The 16,513-nt window shown below is 56.1% G+C and overlaps 1 protein-coding gene and 1 pseudogene across 6 annotated transcripts in view; both read left to right on the forward strand.

Annotated features, from left to right (window-relative positions):
• VAV2 (vav guanine nucleotide exchange factor 2) overlaps nucleotides 1-16,513 on the forward strand; it is a 235,399-nt gene that overhangs the window by 93,006 nt on the left and 125,880 nt on the right. The window lies entirely within an intron of this gene.
• On the forward strand, nucleotides 7,623-12,223 carry LOC104008041 (Cdk5 and Abl enzyme substrate 2 pseudogene; annotated as a pseudogene).

Here is a 16,513-nt window from a genome sequence, read left to right on the forward strand (position 1 = left end):
GGGTCCTCAGCACTGACTCAGCAGCTTGGACAGTAGTGGTGCATTGAGAAGCTTGCGGGGAGGACGGAGCCCTGGCTGCACACCTGGCACCCGACGGCCCCGTGGCCAGTTGCTGTGTCCTGGGAGCAGCGGGCATGTCGTCCAACTCCACTGGGAGAGGGTGTGCTGCATGCCTGCATGCCTGTGCCCATGTGCCTGGTGCCCATGTTTGGGCTCGGCTGGACACGTGCTTTGTTGCAGGGGCTGCTTTCCTGCAAGTGCATTTGCCGTCCTGAGCCTGCTCACTCTTCGAATTCCACGTGGTCGTCTGGGAGTGATTCCAGGTGCTTCCTGGTTTGAATTTCACAGGACCCTCGAGGACATGAACTCAGAAAGTGAGGCGTTGATGGTCGCTTTTATTGGTATATTAGATGCATTGAGGTTTTGAAAGGGAGGACTTGGGATTCTTCTCTGTCTTTTTAATGTCTTAGAGCGTCTAGAAATAGCATTTGCTCTTCAGTTCTCTAGAGGGGTCTCCCAGAAGAACAAAGCTGTGTGTGGCAGAGTGGTTCCCTTTAGAATGGGGAGCTCTGGGGGAGAGCCTGGCGCTTGGGCTGGAGCCGGCCCACCAGGACACGGGCTGGAGCCCCATTCGCTCATCTGTGATTTGGGGCAGGAAGCAGCTCAAAATACAAGCTGGTTCCACCCCTTTCCCAGTAAGAGGATTTTAAGTTTCTTGGTCAACATGATTTTATAAGCTTTTAGGGATAGATGAAGTAGTTCAACATTTACTTAAATATTTAATTTGCTCAATCGTTTACGTCTTTAAAAACATGAAAATAACATGTTCTTGTAAGTTGCCCTTTTTTACTCAGTGTGTGAAATGGGTTTCTTCAAACTCTTCCCCTGGCTTTCAAGCTCAGGGTCTCTGCCTCCCCGAGCCCTCTCCGGGTCTCAGTGTGGACCTGACGAAGTGGATTTGCGTGCCCTCCAGGGACCCCTTTTCCCTCGCCAGCATCCCCCTGTTGAGAGTTTTTTCTGACGCTGTTTTTCAGTGACGCCCACGCTTGTGAGATCAGAGCCCTAGAAGCAGGGGTAGACCTTTGCTAAATTTCTTTATGGTTCAAAACCAGGTGAGCCTCTGTGAGCCTCCAGACCCGAGGCTGGCTGAGGCCATGTCCGACTTTGTGTCCTGAGAACCCCAGAAAAGACTTGTATGCAGCCCCCACCCCCATATTTTCTAAGTGATACAAAACCTCTCCTGACTGGCAGGTGATGTGGCCGTCACATCTCCCGGGACTGTTGTTTCAGCCCCTGTCTTTTGAGCCTGATGTGGGGCTCCAGGGGATGGGGCAGACCTGGCACGCCCTCACAGAGGGAATCCCGGTGCAGGGTGGGCATGGGACCCTGAGCCGGGAGCACCACCCAGCGTGGGGTAGAGGAAGGGGCCCGAGGGACAGTGCAGCGGGGAGGGAAGGAGCCCTGTGAAACAACCGAAATGTACTGGAACCGAAATGAGGCTGGAAGTCTGAGATCAGGGTGGCGGCGGGGCTGGTGCCTTCTGGGGCACAGGGAGACTGTGTCCCGGGGCACTCTCTTGGGCTTGCAGACGGCGTCTTCTCTTTTTATATTCTTGTCGTCTTTCCTCTGTGCCTATCTCTGTGTACAAACTATCTCTTTTTTTTTTTTTTTTTCTGGGGCAGGGTTTCGCTCTTGTTGCCCAGGCTGGAGTGCAGTGGCCTGATCTTGGCTCACTACAACCTCTACTTCCCGGGTTCAAGCGATTCCCTTGCCTTAGCCTCCCTAGTAGCTGGGATTACAGGTGTGTATCACCACACCCAGCTAATTTTGTATTTTTAGTAGAGACGGGGTTTTACCATGTTGGCCAGGCTGGTCTTGAACTCCTGACCTCAAGTGATCCATCCACCTGTCTTGGCCTCCCAAAATGCTGGGGTTACAGGCGTGAGCCATCGCACCTGGCAAACTTCCTCTTTTTATAAGGACACGGGTCATATTGGATTAGGTCCCACCCCAGTGACAACATTTTAACTTGATTTCTCTTTGAAGTCTCTGTACAAGTAAGGTTAAATTCTGAGGTCCTGGGGATTAGCACCCCTATGTATCTTTTTTGAGGGGACACAGTTCAACCCGAAACACTCCCTCATTTTTCTTTTGAGCAGATGTGTGTCTTCCCCTGCACCAAATGTGGGAACCTGTCTGCAGCCTGCACCCCAGCACCCCAGCACCCCTGGCCTCTGGATACCCTGGGGGGTTTGTGGGTGAACATTTTCTCTACTGGGGCTCTGGGAGAACAGAAACATCTCAATGTGGGAGTCTCCCCGCTTCCAGTGCTGGCCGCATTTCAGGCTCCGCAAATCTGGGGATGTGGTAGCCCCAAGGCCGCAGCTGTGTCTGCATGGAGGAGGTTTGGTCAAATTCAGAGGGCTCTGCCTTCGTGGGGCCAGGTGTCCTGTGTCCTGCAGCAGAGGCTTCTGACATGTCCCAGGCCCTGTGCATGTTGTGTGGATTGTCCTGCGTGGTCCTCACACGTCCGAAGCAGATGCCCGTTCCTATCCCAGTGTATAGACAATGAAGTTGGGGCTCAGGGAGGCCAATTGCAGGGGGAGCTGATGGGCCTGGCCTTAAATTGGGTCTTCCTGGGTCCAAGTCTGTGATCTCCATGGTCCTGACGAAACTGTGTCACTTTTGGCCCAGAGAGGTGGGGGTGGGAGGTTCTGGTCTGACCTGTAGGACATGGAGGCTCGGAGCATCCACAGAGTCTCCTGACGTGCAGACCACTAAGGCAGGCAGAGATGTGTGGTAGGAGGAGGTGCATGGTAGGGACGTCGGCCCATCTCCTTTGGCCTCTGGAGCGCAGCTGTCCTCCCCACCCCAAGCCCCCTCCGATGGTGGTGGCACATTGCCACTGACCCCATCGGCCCGTCTCCTGGGAAAAGGTAGAATGTGGCAGTGGGCGCTGGGGTTCCAGAGTCAGGGACAGCAGGGCTGTCTGTGCTCACGGAAAGGCCTGGTGTCAGAACAGTGGGGAAATAAATACCCCAGGAGGGCTGGGCCCAGCCCAGTGCCTACAGACCTAGGTAGAGTCACCAGGCCGGGCCGGCAGGAGCCCCTCAGGGCAGCTCCGGGCCCTTGCTGGAGGGCAGGAGAGGCCCCTGCGGCTCAGGGCCAGCCTCCCCATGTGGGCTCTCTGGCAAGGTAGTTGGACTTTTTTATGTGGCACCCACGGAAGCTTCTAGGCCTCATGAGACCAGGCTCGAGCTGGTGCCATGGCTCTCCCGACAGGCTCCCCTGGTCAGAGCCACCACAGGCCATGCTGGATCCGGGGAGGACACAGACCCTGCCTCTTGATGGGAGGAGTCTCAGAGAGTGTGCAGCCATCTTTACTCTGCCTCAGGGTCCCTGTCACAAACGGGGAATAACCATGCCTCTTCTGAGGCTCGGGAGGAGACGATCTGAGGAGACCCGTGGGGAGTGGGTAGCCGGCCTGTTGAATGGCAAGTGCCCAATAAATGGTCGCCATTGTGACCACTGGGCCCCTGGAGTGGTGCTTTTACATGAAATGTTCCTAAAACTGGGCCATGGTTTTCATTATTAGTTGAGAGTGTTGGGGCTAAGGCTCTTGGCCCCCTTAAGGTTCACTGGAAAATCAGACAGGAGAGGCTGGGCACGGTGGCTCATGCCTATAATATCAGCACTTTGGGAGGCTGAGGCGGGCAGATCACCTGAGGTCAGGAGTTGGAGACCAGCCTGGCCAAAACGGTGAAACCCGGTCTCTACTAAAAATACAAAAATTAGCCGGGCGTGATGACATGCACCTGTAATCCCAGCTTCTCAGGGGAGCTGAGACAGGAGAATTGCATGAACCTGGGAGGCGGAGGTTGCAGTGAGTTGAGATCCTGCCACTGCACTCTAGCCTGGGCGACAGAGCAAGACCCTGTCTCAAAAATACATAAATAAATAAATAAATCAGACAGGAGGTAGATTGATTAATTGGAGAAAAGGCAAGACGATTGAACATTTATACAGGGGAACCTTCTAAATAAAGTACCAAAGATAGGGGAAATTGCTCATTTTTATGCGCAAGTTCCACAAAGCATGGGCAGGCAGATGAGCCTGGATTCTTACTGGCCTCTCTGAGCCGCGCCCCTTCCTTCTGGGTGTGGGGCAGGACCCTCTCTGGAATGGTGGGTCTTATGACCTACAGTCAAACAAGGTAGGTCAGGGAATTTCTTTATGGCCAGTTTTTATACAGATACGGTGGAGGGACAGTTAGAGTATTATTTTTAGGTTTGATGACTGGCTTTAGGGGAAAGGGGTTCTGGTTTCTAAGACCTGCTTGGGGGAAGAGGCATTCTAGTTTCTACGGCCACCTCCAGGGGAGAATGGAACTAGTGACAGGAGGGCCTTCATGTTGGAGTGTCTTCTGAGCCCCAGTATTACCAGGGGGCCTCAGGAGTGGCTTTTTTCATGAAATGTTCCTAAAATGGGTCCATGGTTTTACTTTTCTTTTCTTTCTTTCTTCTTTGTTTTTTTTGAGACAGGGTCTTACTCTGTCACCCAGGCTGGAGTGCAGTGGTGTAATCGTGGCTCATTGCAGCCTTGATCTGTGGGTTCCAGTGATCCTTCCTGCCTTCGCCTCCCGAGTAGCTGGGACCACAGGCATGTGCCACTATGCCCAGCTATTTTTTTTTTTTTGAGATGGAGTCTTGCTCTGTCGCCCAGGCTGGAGTGCAGTGGTGCAATCTCCGCTTACTGCAAGCTCCGCCTCCCGGGTTCACGCCATTCTCCTGCCTCAGCCTCCCAAGTAGCTGGGACTACGGGTGCCCGCCACCACGCCCAGTTAATTTTTTGTACTTTTAGTAGAGATGGGGTTTTACTGTGTTAGCCAGGATGGTCTCGACCTCCTGACCTCGTGATCCACCCGCCTCGGCCTCCCAAAGTGCTGGGATTACAGGCATGAGCCACCGCGCCCGGCACACCCAGCTAATTTTTAAATTTTTGGTAGAGGCCAGGCATGGTGGCTCATGCCTGTAATCCCAGTACTTTGGGAGGCCAAGGTGGGCGGATCGCCTGAGGTCAGGAGTTCGAGACCAGCCTAGTCAACATGGTGAAACGTGGTCTCTGCTACAAAAATTAGCTGGGTGTGGTGGCAGGCGCCTGTAATCCCAGCTTCTTGCTACTTGGGAGGCTGAGGCATGAGAATCGCTTGAACCCAGGGGGCAGAGATTGCGGTGAGCTCAGATCATGCTATAGGACTCCAGCCTGGGTGACAGAGCGAGACCCTGTCTCATAAATAAATAAATAAAATATATTAAATTTTTGGTAGAGATGGGGTCTCACTGTGTTGCCAAGACTGGTCTCAAACTCCTGGGCTCAAGTGATCCACTCACCTCGGCCTCCCAAAGTGCTGGGGTTACAGGTATGAACCACTGCACCCAGCCTGAGGAGTCCCAACTCCCCATGGGTCTCCTCAGGTCGTCTCCTCCTGGGCCTTGGAAGAGACATTGTTATTCCGCGTTTGTGATGGGGACCCTGAGGCAGACTAAAGATACCCGCAAACTCTCTGTGATTCCTCTCATCAAGAGGAAGGGTCTGGGCCTGGCGTGGTGGCTCACGCCTGTAATCCCAGCACTTTGGGAGGCCGAGGCGGGCGGATCACGAGGTCAGGAGATGGAGACCATCCTGGCTAACGTGGTGAAACCCCATCTCCACTAAAAATACAAAAAATTAGCTGGGCATGGTGGCGGGTGCCTGTAGTCCTAGCTATTGGGGAGGCTGAGGCAGGAGAATGGTGAGAACCCGGGAGGCGGAGCTTGCAGTGAGCCGAGATTGCGCCACTGAACTCCAGCCTGGGAGACGGCGAGACTCCGTCTCAAAAAAAAAAAAAAAAAAAAAAAAAAGACAAGGTCTGTATCCTCCCCGGATCCGAGACAGCCTGTGGTGGCTCTGACCAGGGGAACCTGCCAGGAGAGCCACAGCACCAGCTCGGGCCTGGCCTCATGAGGCCTAGAAGCTTCCCTGGGCACCACATAAAAAGTCCAGCTACCTCGCCACTCAACTGATGATTTTAAATACCAGTTGAGGGTATTGAAAAGGATCTTTTTATTTATTTTTTATTTTTTTGAGGCAGAGTCTCGCTGTGTTGCCCAGGCTGGAGTACAGCGGCACAATCTCGGCTCACTGCAATCTCTGCCTTCTGGGTTCAAGTGATTCTCCTGCCTCAGCCTCCTGAGTAGGTGGGATTACAGGCACCTGCCACCACGCCTGGCTGATTTTTGTATTTTTTTTTAGTAGAGACAAGGTTTTGCCATGTTGGACAGGCTGGTCTTGAACTCCTGATGTCAGGTGATCCGCCCACCTCAGCCTCCCAAAGTGCTGGGATTACAGGTGTGAACCACCACATCCGCCCTAAAAAGTCTCTTTCTGTTGAGGGTCTGGCGTTGTGGAGAAAGCGCTGGACTCAGCCTTGGAGCCCCTCTGGCCACCCTGTCGGCTGCCGGTGACACTAGATCAGCCTGTGTCCGCCCGGCCTCAGTTTCCTTCTCTGTGCTTTGCAGCCCGGGGCAGGCCCATCTCCGAGGTCCCTCCCAGCCTCAGGGTACCCGGATGTAGTATGTTGGAAGAGCTTGGCATTTTCAAAGGGGGAAAGTGATTGTGGCCTTCCCTGGTAGGAGGCTTTGCGTGGTCTGTCTGGGCAGAGTGTCCCTAAGCCCTGCTGGGCCCCTTCCAACCACCAGCAAGCCAGCTGTCTGTCTCTGCCTTCGCAGGTTTTCTGAAGTTGGTGGGTGCTGGACGCTTCTGAAGGGGAGTTTTAATTGGCAGAGGCTGCCGTCTCCCTGGCAGGGAGACATTCTGGAGGCCTGGGGGCGGGTTGTTTTTTCTTCACTCCATTAATACCAGTGACCTTTTTGCCTCCAGTGTTAATTAAATACAGACATTTCAGGCATCTGCATGGTCATGGTCTGGCATTATCTTGACCTTAGGTGACTTGGAAATTCCATATTTGGCCTTCACTAAACGAGGCATAGAAGAGCAATCATGGACGATCTGGAAATGGAGGGCTTAGAGCCACACCTTGTGGCCACCCAGAGGGGGGCCTGTGTTGCTGCGGAGGTAGGGAGACAGCAGAGCTCTCTGGCTTGACCACCATGGATGAAGCTGGGCTCAGCTCTGGGCTGGGGGAGACAGGAAGGACCTCACGCTCCCGGGACCCAGTTTCGTTCAAGGAGACACAGCCCAGCCATCTGGGTAGCAGGTGATGAATGGGAGGTAGGGGTGGAAGATGTCTTGAGGGATGGGCCAGATGGTGGGTTACAGAGGGGCAGAGCAGGGCGGTGGGTGTGAGCCCACATGTGAGGCTCCCTACCTGGGTGTGCCCTGCGCTGGGCTCCTGACCCAGTGAGAGGCTGAGGCTGGCACCTGCCTGGACGCCTCTGCCACTTGGGCGGAAGGAGGGGGACTTAGTCTCTTGCTGCTGCTCAAAGGAGCGGCTTTCTTCCCGAGTGTCAGCTCATTTTCCCGCGTCCTTCAGCAATAACCAGCATGTGCCGATAGGCTCCCGAGTCGCTTCATAGTGCTGCGTTCTCACAAGCCCAACATCTGTTTTGGTTGGGATTTTTTTTTTTTTTTTTTTTGAGACGGAGTCTCGCTCTGTCGCCCAGGCTGGAGTGCAGTGGCGCGATGTCGGCTCACTGCAAGCTCCGCCTCCCGGGTTCACGCCGTTCTCCTGCCTCAGCCTCCCGAGTAGCTGGGACTACAGGCGCCCGCCACCACGCCGGGCTAATTTTTTGTATTTTTAGTAGAGACGGGGTTTCACCATGTTAGCCAGGATGGTCTTGATCTCCTGATCTCGTGATCCGCCCGCCTCGGCCTCCCAAAGTGCTAGGATTACAGGCGTGAGCCACTGTACCTGGCCTGGTTGGATTTTTTTTTGAAGTTTCTAAGCAAAAGACAAGAAAAGAAAATGTCATTTATATTAATATCAACTTTTCCTCATAAACACAATTCTAGACACAGCTGGTAGAATTTCTGAAATCAAACCAGAATGGAATTACAGTGTTGCTTATGTGAATGAAGTGGCGCACGGATCCAATAAAATGAGCAACTGCCCTCTGAGAGTGACCTTAACAACAGTTTGAAAGTTTCGCATAGTGGAGCCAATGACGAAAGTTGCCTAGATCTAACGCTGCGAGAGTGGCTGTCGTCCCCACGTTTCGACCTGCTCTAACGTTTATAAAGATTTTATTCTTTTTTATTTTATTTATTTATTTTTTTGAGACTGAGTCTCACTCTGTTGCCCAGGTTGGAGTGCAATGGCGTGATCTCGGCTCATTGCAACCTCTGCCGCCCGGGTTCAAGCGATTCTCCTGTCTCAGCCTCCCGAGTAGCTGGGATTACAGGCACCTGCCACCATGCCCATCTAATTTTTGTACTTTTAGTAGAGGTGGGGTTTCACTGTATTGGCCAGGCTGGTGTGAACTCCTGACCTCAAGTGATCCGCATGCCTCGCGCTCCCAAAGTGCTGGGATTATAGGCGTAAGCCACTGTGCCTGACCTACTAACGTTAATGAAGATTTTAGTGTGGCTGCCAATTAAGAAGGCCGAGAACCAGACAACTCTGGCCTTACAAGACAGTTTTTTGCCAGTGTGTAGAAAGCTGATGTTCTTTCTCTTTTTAAAGTAGCAGCATTGTTGAGGTGCAGTTGACATACCATGGGGTTCGCCCGTTTGAAGTGTGCAGTGCAGGGGTTTTCAGTGTATTCACAAGGCCATGTATCCACCACTAATTTTAAAACGCTTTCATTACCCCCAAAAAGAAACCCCAACCCATTAGCAGTAACTCCTCATCCCCCCCAACTTTCCCCAGCCCCTGGCAGCCACTAATTCAAATTGCTGTGGATTTGCCTGGTCTGGAAACTTCCTATAAATGGAATGTCACAATAGATTGTCCCTGTGCCTGGCTGGCACCCGCTGGCACGTTGCGGTGAGAATCAGAGCTTCTCTCCTTTTCACGTCGGCGTGATAGTCCATAGTGGCTCCACCGCAATTTGTTTGCCCATTCATCTGTTGACGGACATTTGAGTTGCTCATTTACATTTTTATTTTTTATTTTTGCAAGGTGATTATAGATGCACACGGCAGAAAGAGTCATGTTACAGACGGGCTTGAAATGAATGGTGGCCTCCTGCCTCCCCGACCCCAGCCCCGCCAGGCCTCCCCCAGGAGCTGCACCTATAACTGTGTCTTTAATTCTCCTGCGGTCACCTTTGGAGCCCTCAGAGATCTCCATAGAGCCCAGCCCTTGATTCCCTGCTTTCAACACCTGTTGACTCTTTGCTGTAGGAGTTGAGCCCCTGTCCCCCTCCCCTGCCCCTTGTTCTGGTGTCATTCTGCTGCGGGCGGCCCTCGGTGCCTCGGCTTGGAGCTTAACTCCCTATTTCTTGCCGCCCTCTCCCACGCCATCTCCGGACGCCCCCCACGTGATCTTCAGAACATCAACCCCTGCCCTTCCTCCTGCCTCCCACGTCAACAGCGGTGACACCGATGGCCAGGGCTCTGTGTTCCGCCTGTGCTGTCTCCTGTCCTTTACCCCAGGGTCTAGGGCAGGTGAGGGCTAGCAGAGTGCTCAGCTCTGGACCCTGCCTGGGGTCATAGCGTCATGGCAGGCCCTGCTGGGGGACAGGCTGCTGTTTCACCTCAGGGGCCCCAAGTCTGGACTTCTTTCCCTGGGAGTCCAGGGTGGGCGCCAGGATCTGGAGCCTCTTGGGGTGCCCTGTGTTCTGGGGAGAGGCCCACAGCCTTTCTTAGATTCCTGGAGGGGTTTGTGGTCCCCTTGGGGTTAAGGATCTGCCTGAGACGGTGGGGAAAGGGCTGGCCCCTCCTCCTCCTGGGAGCCTGTGAACCCTGCTGGGCCCTCAGGCCTCCCTGGACAGAGGGCAACTGTGGCAAAATTTCCCAACAGCCGCCTTGTGCAGGGTCACCCGGGGGGTTCTGGAGGTTTCTGGGGGCCTCTCCTTTGGGCTCAGAGGGCGTAAAGGCGGTTTCCGCCTTTATTGGGCCCTGTGATCCTTGTGGCCCCTGTGGCCACAGTGTTCCTGTTGGTTTTGTGGATGGATGCACCCAGCCGCCTCTCCTGTCGCTGGCCTTTGTTGAAGGAGCTTAGGTCTCCTTCTTGGGTCAGTTGCACCAGGTCTGGGTCTGGCTGCAGCTGGTGCTGATGGCCGGCACCATCCCTGGCCAGGCCAGGCCCCGGTTCCCCCATCCTTGGGAAAGGGTGGAACCCTGTGTGTCCACGGTCCCTGGATCCCTCACAGTGCACTTTAGAGCGGACATGGTGGTGGCAGTGGGTACTGTGGGGGATCCAGCGAGGTGACCTCTAGGGTCTCACCCGTGCAGCTTCCCCGAATTCTGACGGGCAGTGGAGGCGGGGAGTGGGGGATGGATTCTCAGCCGTGGGCTGTGGGGTGGATGTCATGCTGCTTGGCGGGGTGGCCTTGGGCCCGTTACTGTCTTCCTTCTCCCCGAGCCTCAGTTTCTGCAGATGTAAGGTGGAGATTACGACAGAACTTTCCAGAGGGCTGTGAGGGTCTGTGAGGTCCAGTAAAGCATTCAGCTGTGTGTGTGGTACACGTGGGCGCCCGACTCTCGCGGCTGCCGTGTGGGTCAGGTGCGGTGGGTTTCAGGGGCGGTGGTTGGACTCTGGCTTCTCTGCCACTTGCTGCGATGCTGGGCCTCGGTCATCGCAGCTGTGGGTGGAATCGCTGTCCCGCCACCCTCCGAGGATCAGGCAATGAGAGCTGCCGCGTGGCGACGGAGGAAGGCTTGGGCTCCTCCTGGCCTTGGCTGGGCTGGGTGCTCGCCCCTGTTCTGCAGGCACCGTTGACTTCCTGCAAACTCCGTTTCTTGAAGGTGACCTTTGGAGCTGGCCGGAGTGGGTATCGGCCATCTTGGCTCCTTTGTCTAGATTTTGCTTTTATGAAGGCCGGGGAGGGAGGGCTCGCCCCGGTAGGCGGCCGTGCGGGGCAGGTCCCTTGCCGCCTGAGGACCCCAGAGTTGTCGCTAGGGCCTCCTCCTCCACGCTGCCCCACCGCGGCGCTACCCGACTGTGGGACCGAGGACCAGCTGAGGCCCAGCTGCTGTTGCCGCTGCCTCCGCCACACGAGCCTCCTTCCTTCTTTCCTCCCTCCCTTTCTCCTTCTTCCCTTCCTCTTCAGCCCTCTCCACCCTCCACCCTGCAGCTGTGGGGCCTTTGTGTGACCCCTCCACAGCCTGAAGGCACCTGGCTGTCAGACTCCCACCTTTAGAGGCCTGTGGATTTGGGAGGGTGGCGAGAGGAGTCTGCGGGGGAGGTGGGACTCAGGCTGTCTGGTAAGTGCCCAGATCGGACTCAGAGCCGTAGATCTTGGACCGTGCTGTCCTCTGAGAGAAAGGGCAGCTGAGTCCGCCTTACTGTGTGTCTAAGGGCCAGGGCCCTTCACCGCCCAGCAAAACCTGCTCCTCACGACCAGGAAGATGGTGTTCCTGGTCTCACTTTGAAGTCTTTTTGTGAGACATCATCCTGATGATAATTCTGGGGGTGGGCTCGGGCAAGTTCCCCGTGGATGGAGACCGCTTGGCTCTTTCTTTCCCCCTTACGAGAACCTGGAATGCTTTTTCTTGCCAAGGCTGGGCCAGGTCCGCTTTTCTCGTCTGCAATGGCCTCTGAGCTGAAGCCTGGCCCGGATTCGCCCCTCCTCTTGCATCTCTGGCCTGTGAGTCCTCTCCTCCCTCTAGCCCTGCAGCTCAGCCTGCCCTGCCCTCCCAAGCTCCTTGTGCCCCTGTGTCCCTATTGGAGCCGAAGGACTGTCGTCTCTGCTGGACTCTGACGCCCGATTCAGGCACGGAGACCCAGGAGGGACGGCCAGGCAGGTTAGGTGCTCGGCTGCCCTTTGGCCGAGCCCTGCATGGGGCCCAGGGATTGATGCAGATTGATTTTTGCTGACCCCTGGGATGACCTTGGCCAAGTGACTTAATTCTGTCTCCTCCCCAGTGTGCTTATAGACAGAGGTGTATGCACTGGTAAGGGTGCTCTAACGAGTGTCAGCTTTCACTCCCCACCTCCTCAGCCCCCACATTTCCAAAATAAACAGAGGCTTGTTTGTGTTCAAAGGACACTCCTGGCTCACAAAGCCCTGCAGCCCTGCGGAAGCACCAGGAGGCCTCACTTCCAAGCAGCACAGCCCCATGCAGCCAACCCGGGACACCTGTTCCCACTGGCACCTGAGCAGGCCCCTTGCTGATCCCCACCCCCTCCCCTCATCTCCCCTTTATCCCCCTCTACCCCTCCCCTGCACCACTGGCCTCTGTTCCATCATCCCCCACCCCGCCCTTGGGTCCCTTCCACCCCCTACCCAATGCCCCCATCCCTCTCCTTCCCCCTCCTCCCCACACCCCACCTCTTTCATCCCTTTCGTCTCCCCACACCCCTGGCACCCCGTCCTTTGTCCCTCTCCTCCATCCCCTTTTCCTCTCTCCCTCTCTCTCCACCTCTCCCCCGAATGCCTTGGTCCACTCACCCACTACTTTTACCCCTCTCCTCCATTCTCACTCCACGCCCTCTATCCCCACCTCTCCCAACTCCATCCCCATGCCTCCCCTCCATCCCTCCTCTCCATCCCCTTCCATCCCTCTCCCTCCATCCCCCTCCCTCCCTCCCCTCCATCCCTCTCCCTCCCTCCCCTCCCTCCCCTCCATACCTCTCCTTCCATCCCTCTCCATCCCTCCCCCTCCCTGCCTCTCCTCCATGCCTCCTCTCCATCCCTCCCCTCCATCCCTCCCCTTCCATTCCTCCTCTTCATCCCTCCCGCTTCATCTCCCCATCCCTCCCCTTCATCCCTCCCCCTCCATCCCTCCCTGTTCATCCCTCCCCTTTATCACTCCCCCTCCATCCCTCCCCCATCCCCCGCCCTCCCTCCCCTCCATCCCTCTCCTTCTTTCCCCTCCCTCCCTTCCCTCCCTCCCCTCCATCCCTTCCCTCCATACCTCACCTTCCATCCCTCTCCATCCTTCCCCCTCCATGCCTCCCCTCCATCCTTCTCCTCTATCTCTCCCCCTTCATCCCTCCCCCTCCATCCCTCCTCTTCATCCCTCCCCTTCCGTCCCCCCTCCATCCCCCCTCCATCTCCCCTCCATCTCCCTTCCCTCCCCCTCCATCCCTCCCCTTTATCCCTCCCCCTTCATCCCTTCCCTTCTATTCCTCCCCTCTGTCTCCCCCTCCATCCCCCTATCCCTTCCCTCCATCCCTCCCCACCACCCTCCCCCCCATCCCTCCTGCTGAGAGTGGGAGGGAGGGAGGGAGAAGAAGCTGGAGCTGGAGACTGTGTTCCTGAGGGTGGCGTGAGGCCGAGCCCTGGCAGCCCCCTGCACCCTTGTCCCCCAGGCCTCTGCTTGCTGAGCACCTTGAGCAGGGCTCTGGTGCTCCCTTGCAAGAGCCTTGGAGAGAAAATCCTCTTTGCCTTTTTTACTTTTTTCACTCCTCTACCTTATTTTATTTAACTTCCCCACTTCAGACCAGAAAATGCCCAAATAGATATTAGAAGACCTTAAAGTATTTTTGTTTATCAGGTGTGAAAGGTGGCAGGTCCTTGCCAGTTTGCAGGGATGGGTGGCTGGCAGTGAGGTAGCAAGAGAGATGCTCCTCCATAGTGCCCACATCCCAGGCAGTGCCATAGTCCCCACAAGCAGCTCAGGCGTGCTGAATATCTCACTCTGCCGTCACCAGTGTGCGGCTTCCACCTAAGTGCTTCAAGGTAGCTGCTGAGCTCCTGCCATCTCGTCCGTGTTCCATGCAGCAGGAAAGAAGCAGGGGAGGCAGCTGTTTCCTTTTAAGTGCATGACCCTTCCTCACCTCCCCTTCCTTTCTTACACAGTGTCCAGAACGTGGTTCTGGGGCCATTCCTTTCTGCAAGGGAGGGTGGGGAGTGCTGTCTTTAGCAGGCAGCCCTGAGCCATCAAGCATCTGCCTCTCATGGACAAAGGGGAGAAGGACTCTAGGGGGTGGTGGGGGGCGGTCGTCTTTGCTCCAACTAGGGAGAGCCGTGGCCCCTTGACCCTCGGCACTTTTCCAATTTCTGCTCTCCCAAGTGGTTTCTTCCTGCACCTCTTGGAAGGAAGAAATGTAGTCCGGGGCTGGGAAGCTGCAGTCCGTGCTCACTCCTGGGCTCACGGCCACGATTCCTCCTGGTTGCCCCACGGCCTGCGTGAGACGCGCCGTCAGTCCCTCTGTGACAGGCAGCAAGGCTCCGTGTGGTCGTGGTGGAGCCGAGTTCTGGCTCCTCGGAAGAAACCACTGCCCGGACTCCCGGCCTGGGCTCCCTGGTTCCACCCCCTGGAGTCTCGGCTGTGTGGAGGGCTCTGTGCCCTGTGGATGTGCCAGGCTGGCACGATCCGTGCTGCCCATGCCCTGGCTGCCACTCCTGCCTGGGGACCTGCCTCAGCCCCTGCGGGTCACCCTCCCACACCCTGGCACCATAGCCTCCCGGAGTGTGCCCGTATCCTGTTAGTTACTAGCCAATTTTCCCAGCCAGGATGACAGGTCCTTCCACTGCAGAGACAGTAATTCGTGGAGTCATCCCAGGAGTGGCCCTGCGGGGTCATGTATTATTCATGGGAAACACTAATATTCCAGCCTGGAGTTCTTTTTTCGTGGAAGCTGTGGGGTCTTCAGCCTTGTATCGATATTAACAGTTGAGACATGAGTAAAACACCGTCACATCGGGGAAGCCTGATTAGGTTTAACGGGGGACAGAGAAGAAAAAATTTGTGTGTGTGTGTGTGTAAATGAAATGTCTTATGAACAAACAGCTGAGCCTCGTTGGGTGCCCTGGGGAGTTTCCTGGGATTTCATGACGCACTCGGTCGCTGAGGAAGCAGGTGCCGACGGGCCGGCTGGCTTAATGTATTTGTGCAGTTGCAGTGTGGGACTGGGGTGGTCCTTGCTGCGGAGCTGTGGGCTGCCCACACCTGCCCCAAGGCAAGCTGTGTGCTCCCCCAGGCCCTGGACCCAGTGCCTTTCCCTCCCAAGCATCCCTTAGTCTTTCCAGGGGTCTCAGGGTGGCCCTGGGGAGAGAAGGGAACCGAGGACCGCAGATCACTGTGCCAGTGGCCGCCTTCCCCCACCCCTTTGACTCCTAGGCTCTTAGGAGGGGTCAGGCCAGTCTAGAAAGCCGGCAGCTAGCACCCAGAGTGGGCATGCTGTCTCCCACACAGGCGCGGGCATGTTCTAGGCTCGTGCCCGTGAGCCCCCACCCTTCGGCACCCGCTGTAAGAGGAGCACTGTGATGACTCTAGTTTCCTGGACGAGGAACCCAGGCCAAGACCTGGGGGTCAGCTTGTCTGGGGTCATCTGGTATCCGACCCCAAGCCTGTGGTTTGCTGGGCCTCGGTTTCCCACCCCGAGGGCGGAAGAGCAGGCGGCACTGAGACCCCTTTCAGCTCAGCTCCAGATCCCTGCCGGGCCTGCCTCAGGCCATCTTGATCTCAGCAAAGAGCTCCTCAGAAGTGAGGCTTCCCCGGGGACGGGACGGGGACGCGGTGTCCCTGCCCCCCTGGCAGGGGCGCTTCATTTCCATGCTGTTCGTGTCGTCTCCTTGTGAATGACGGGCCGTCCGCCAGGGCCCAGTGTCCTGTAATTGGGGTAAGTGTCACTTTTGTTTCTGAGGTGGGGGAAATTAAATTGTGTGTGCACACAATTAATCTTGCTAATGGCAGCCTCCCTGGACCTGGAAATTAAATGTTAAGTATCTTGCAGCCAGCCGCTGGGATGACGCCCTTTGGAACAGATCAGTCGGCTCAGGCTCATGATACTAATTGGGGTGGAGTCTGGTGTTTGTCTAGCTCTGACCCTGTTTGGGGGACGTTGGTCTTATCGTGTCCACGATGAGGCTGAGACTTGGAGATGTGGAAGCTGGAAAAGCCCTTCCCAGAGCTGCATCCGTCTGTCTTTCCATCTGTGAGAGTGACGTGGCTCCTGGACACAGCGGTTTCTATGGAAACTGCCCCATGACCCAGGGCCGGTGGTGTAGGGACAGGCATGTCTGGGCCTGCCTGTCTGTGTTTGGCCTTGGGTTCAAAAGAGCCGGAGGCCTGGATGATCCAGGTGTGCGTGGCCCCCACATGCAGCTGCTGCTCTGTTTTGTTTTATTGACTGTGGTAAAATACACAGAACATAACATTTAGCTTCTTAACCATTTTCCAGGGCACAGGTCGGTGGCTCCGAACATACTCACGTTGCTGTGCAGCCATCACCACCATCCGTCTCCCGAACCGCTTCATCCGCCCAGGCGGACACTCTGCCCCCATTCAGCGCTCACCCCAGCCTCCCCTGGCCCCTGGCTCCCCACTTCTGCTTGCTGTCTGCATGAGTCTGCCGGCTCCAGGGGCCTCATGTAAGAGAGTCCTGCGGGGACCTCCTGCAGGGAATCCCGTGGTATTTGTCCTTTGTGACTGGCTGATTTCCCTCAGCACAAGGCCCTCA

Source organism: Pan troglodytes, chromosome 11 (genome assembly GCF_028858775.2).
Source record: "Pan troglodytes isolate AG18354 chromosome 11, NHGRI_mPanTro3-v2.0_pri, whole genome shotgun sequence".
NCBI classification, from domain to species: domain Eukaryota; kingdom Metazoa; phylum Chordata; class Mammalia; order Primates; family Hominidae; genus Pan; species Pan troglodytes.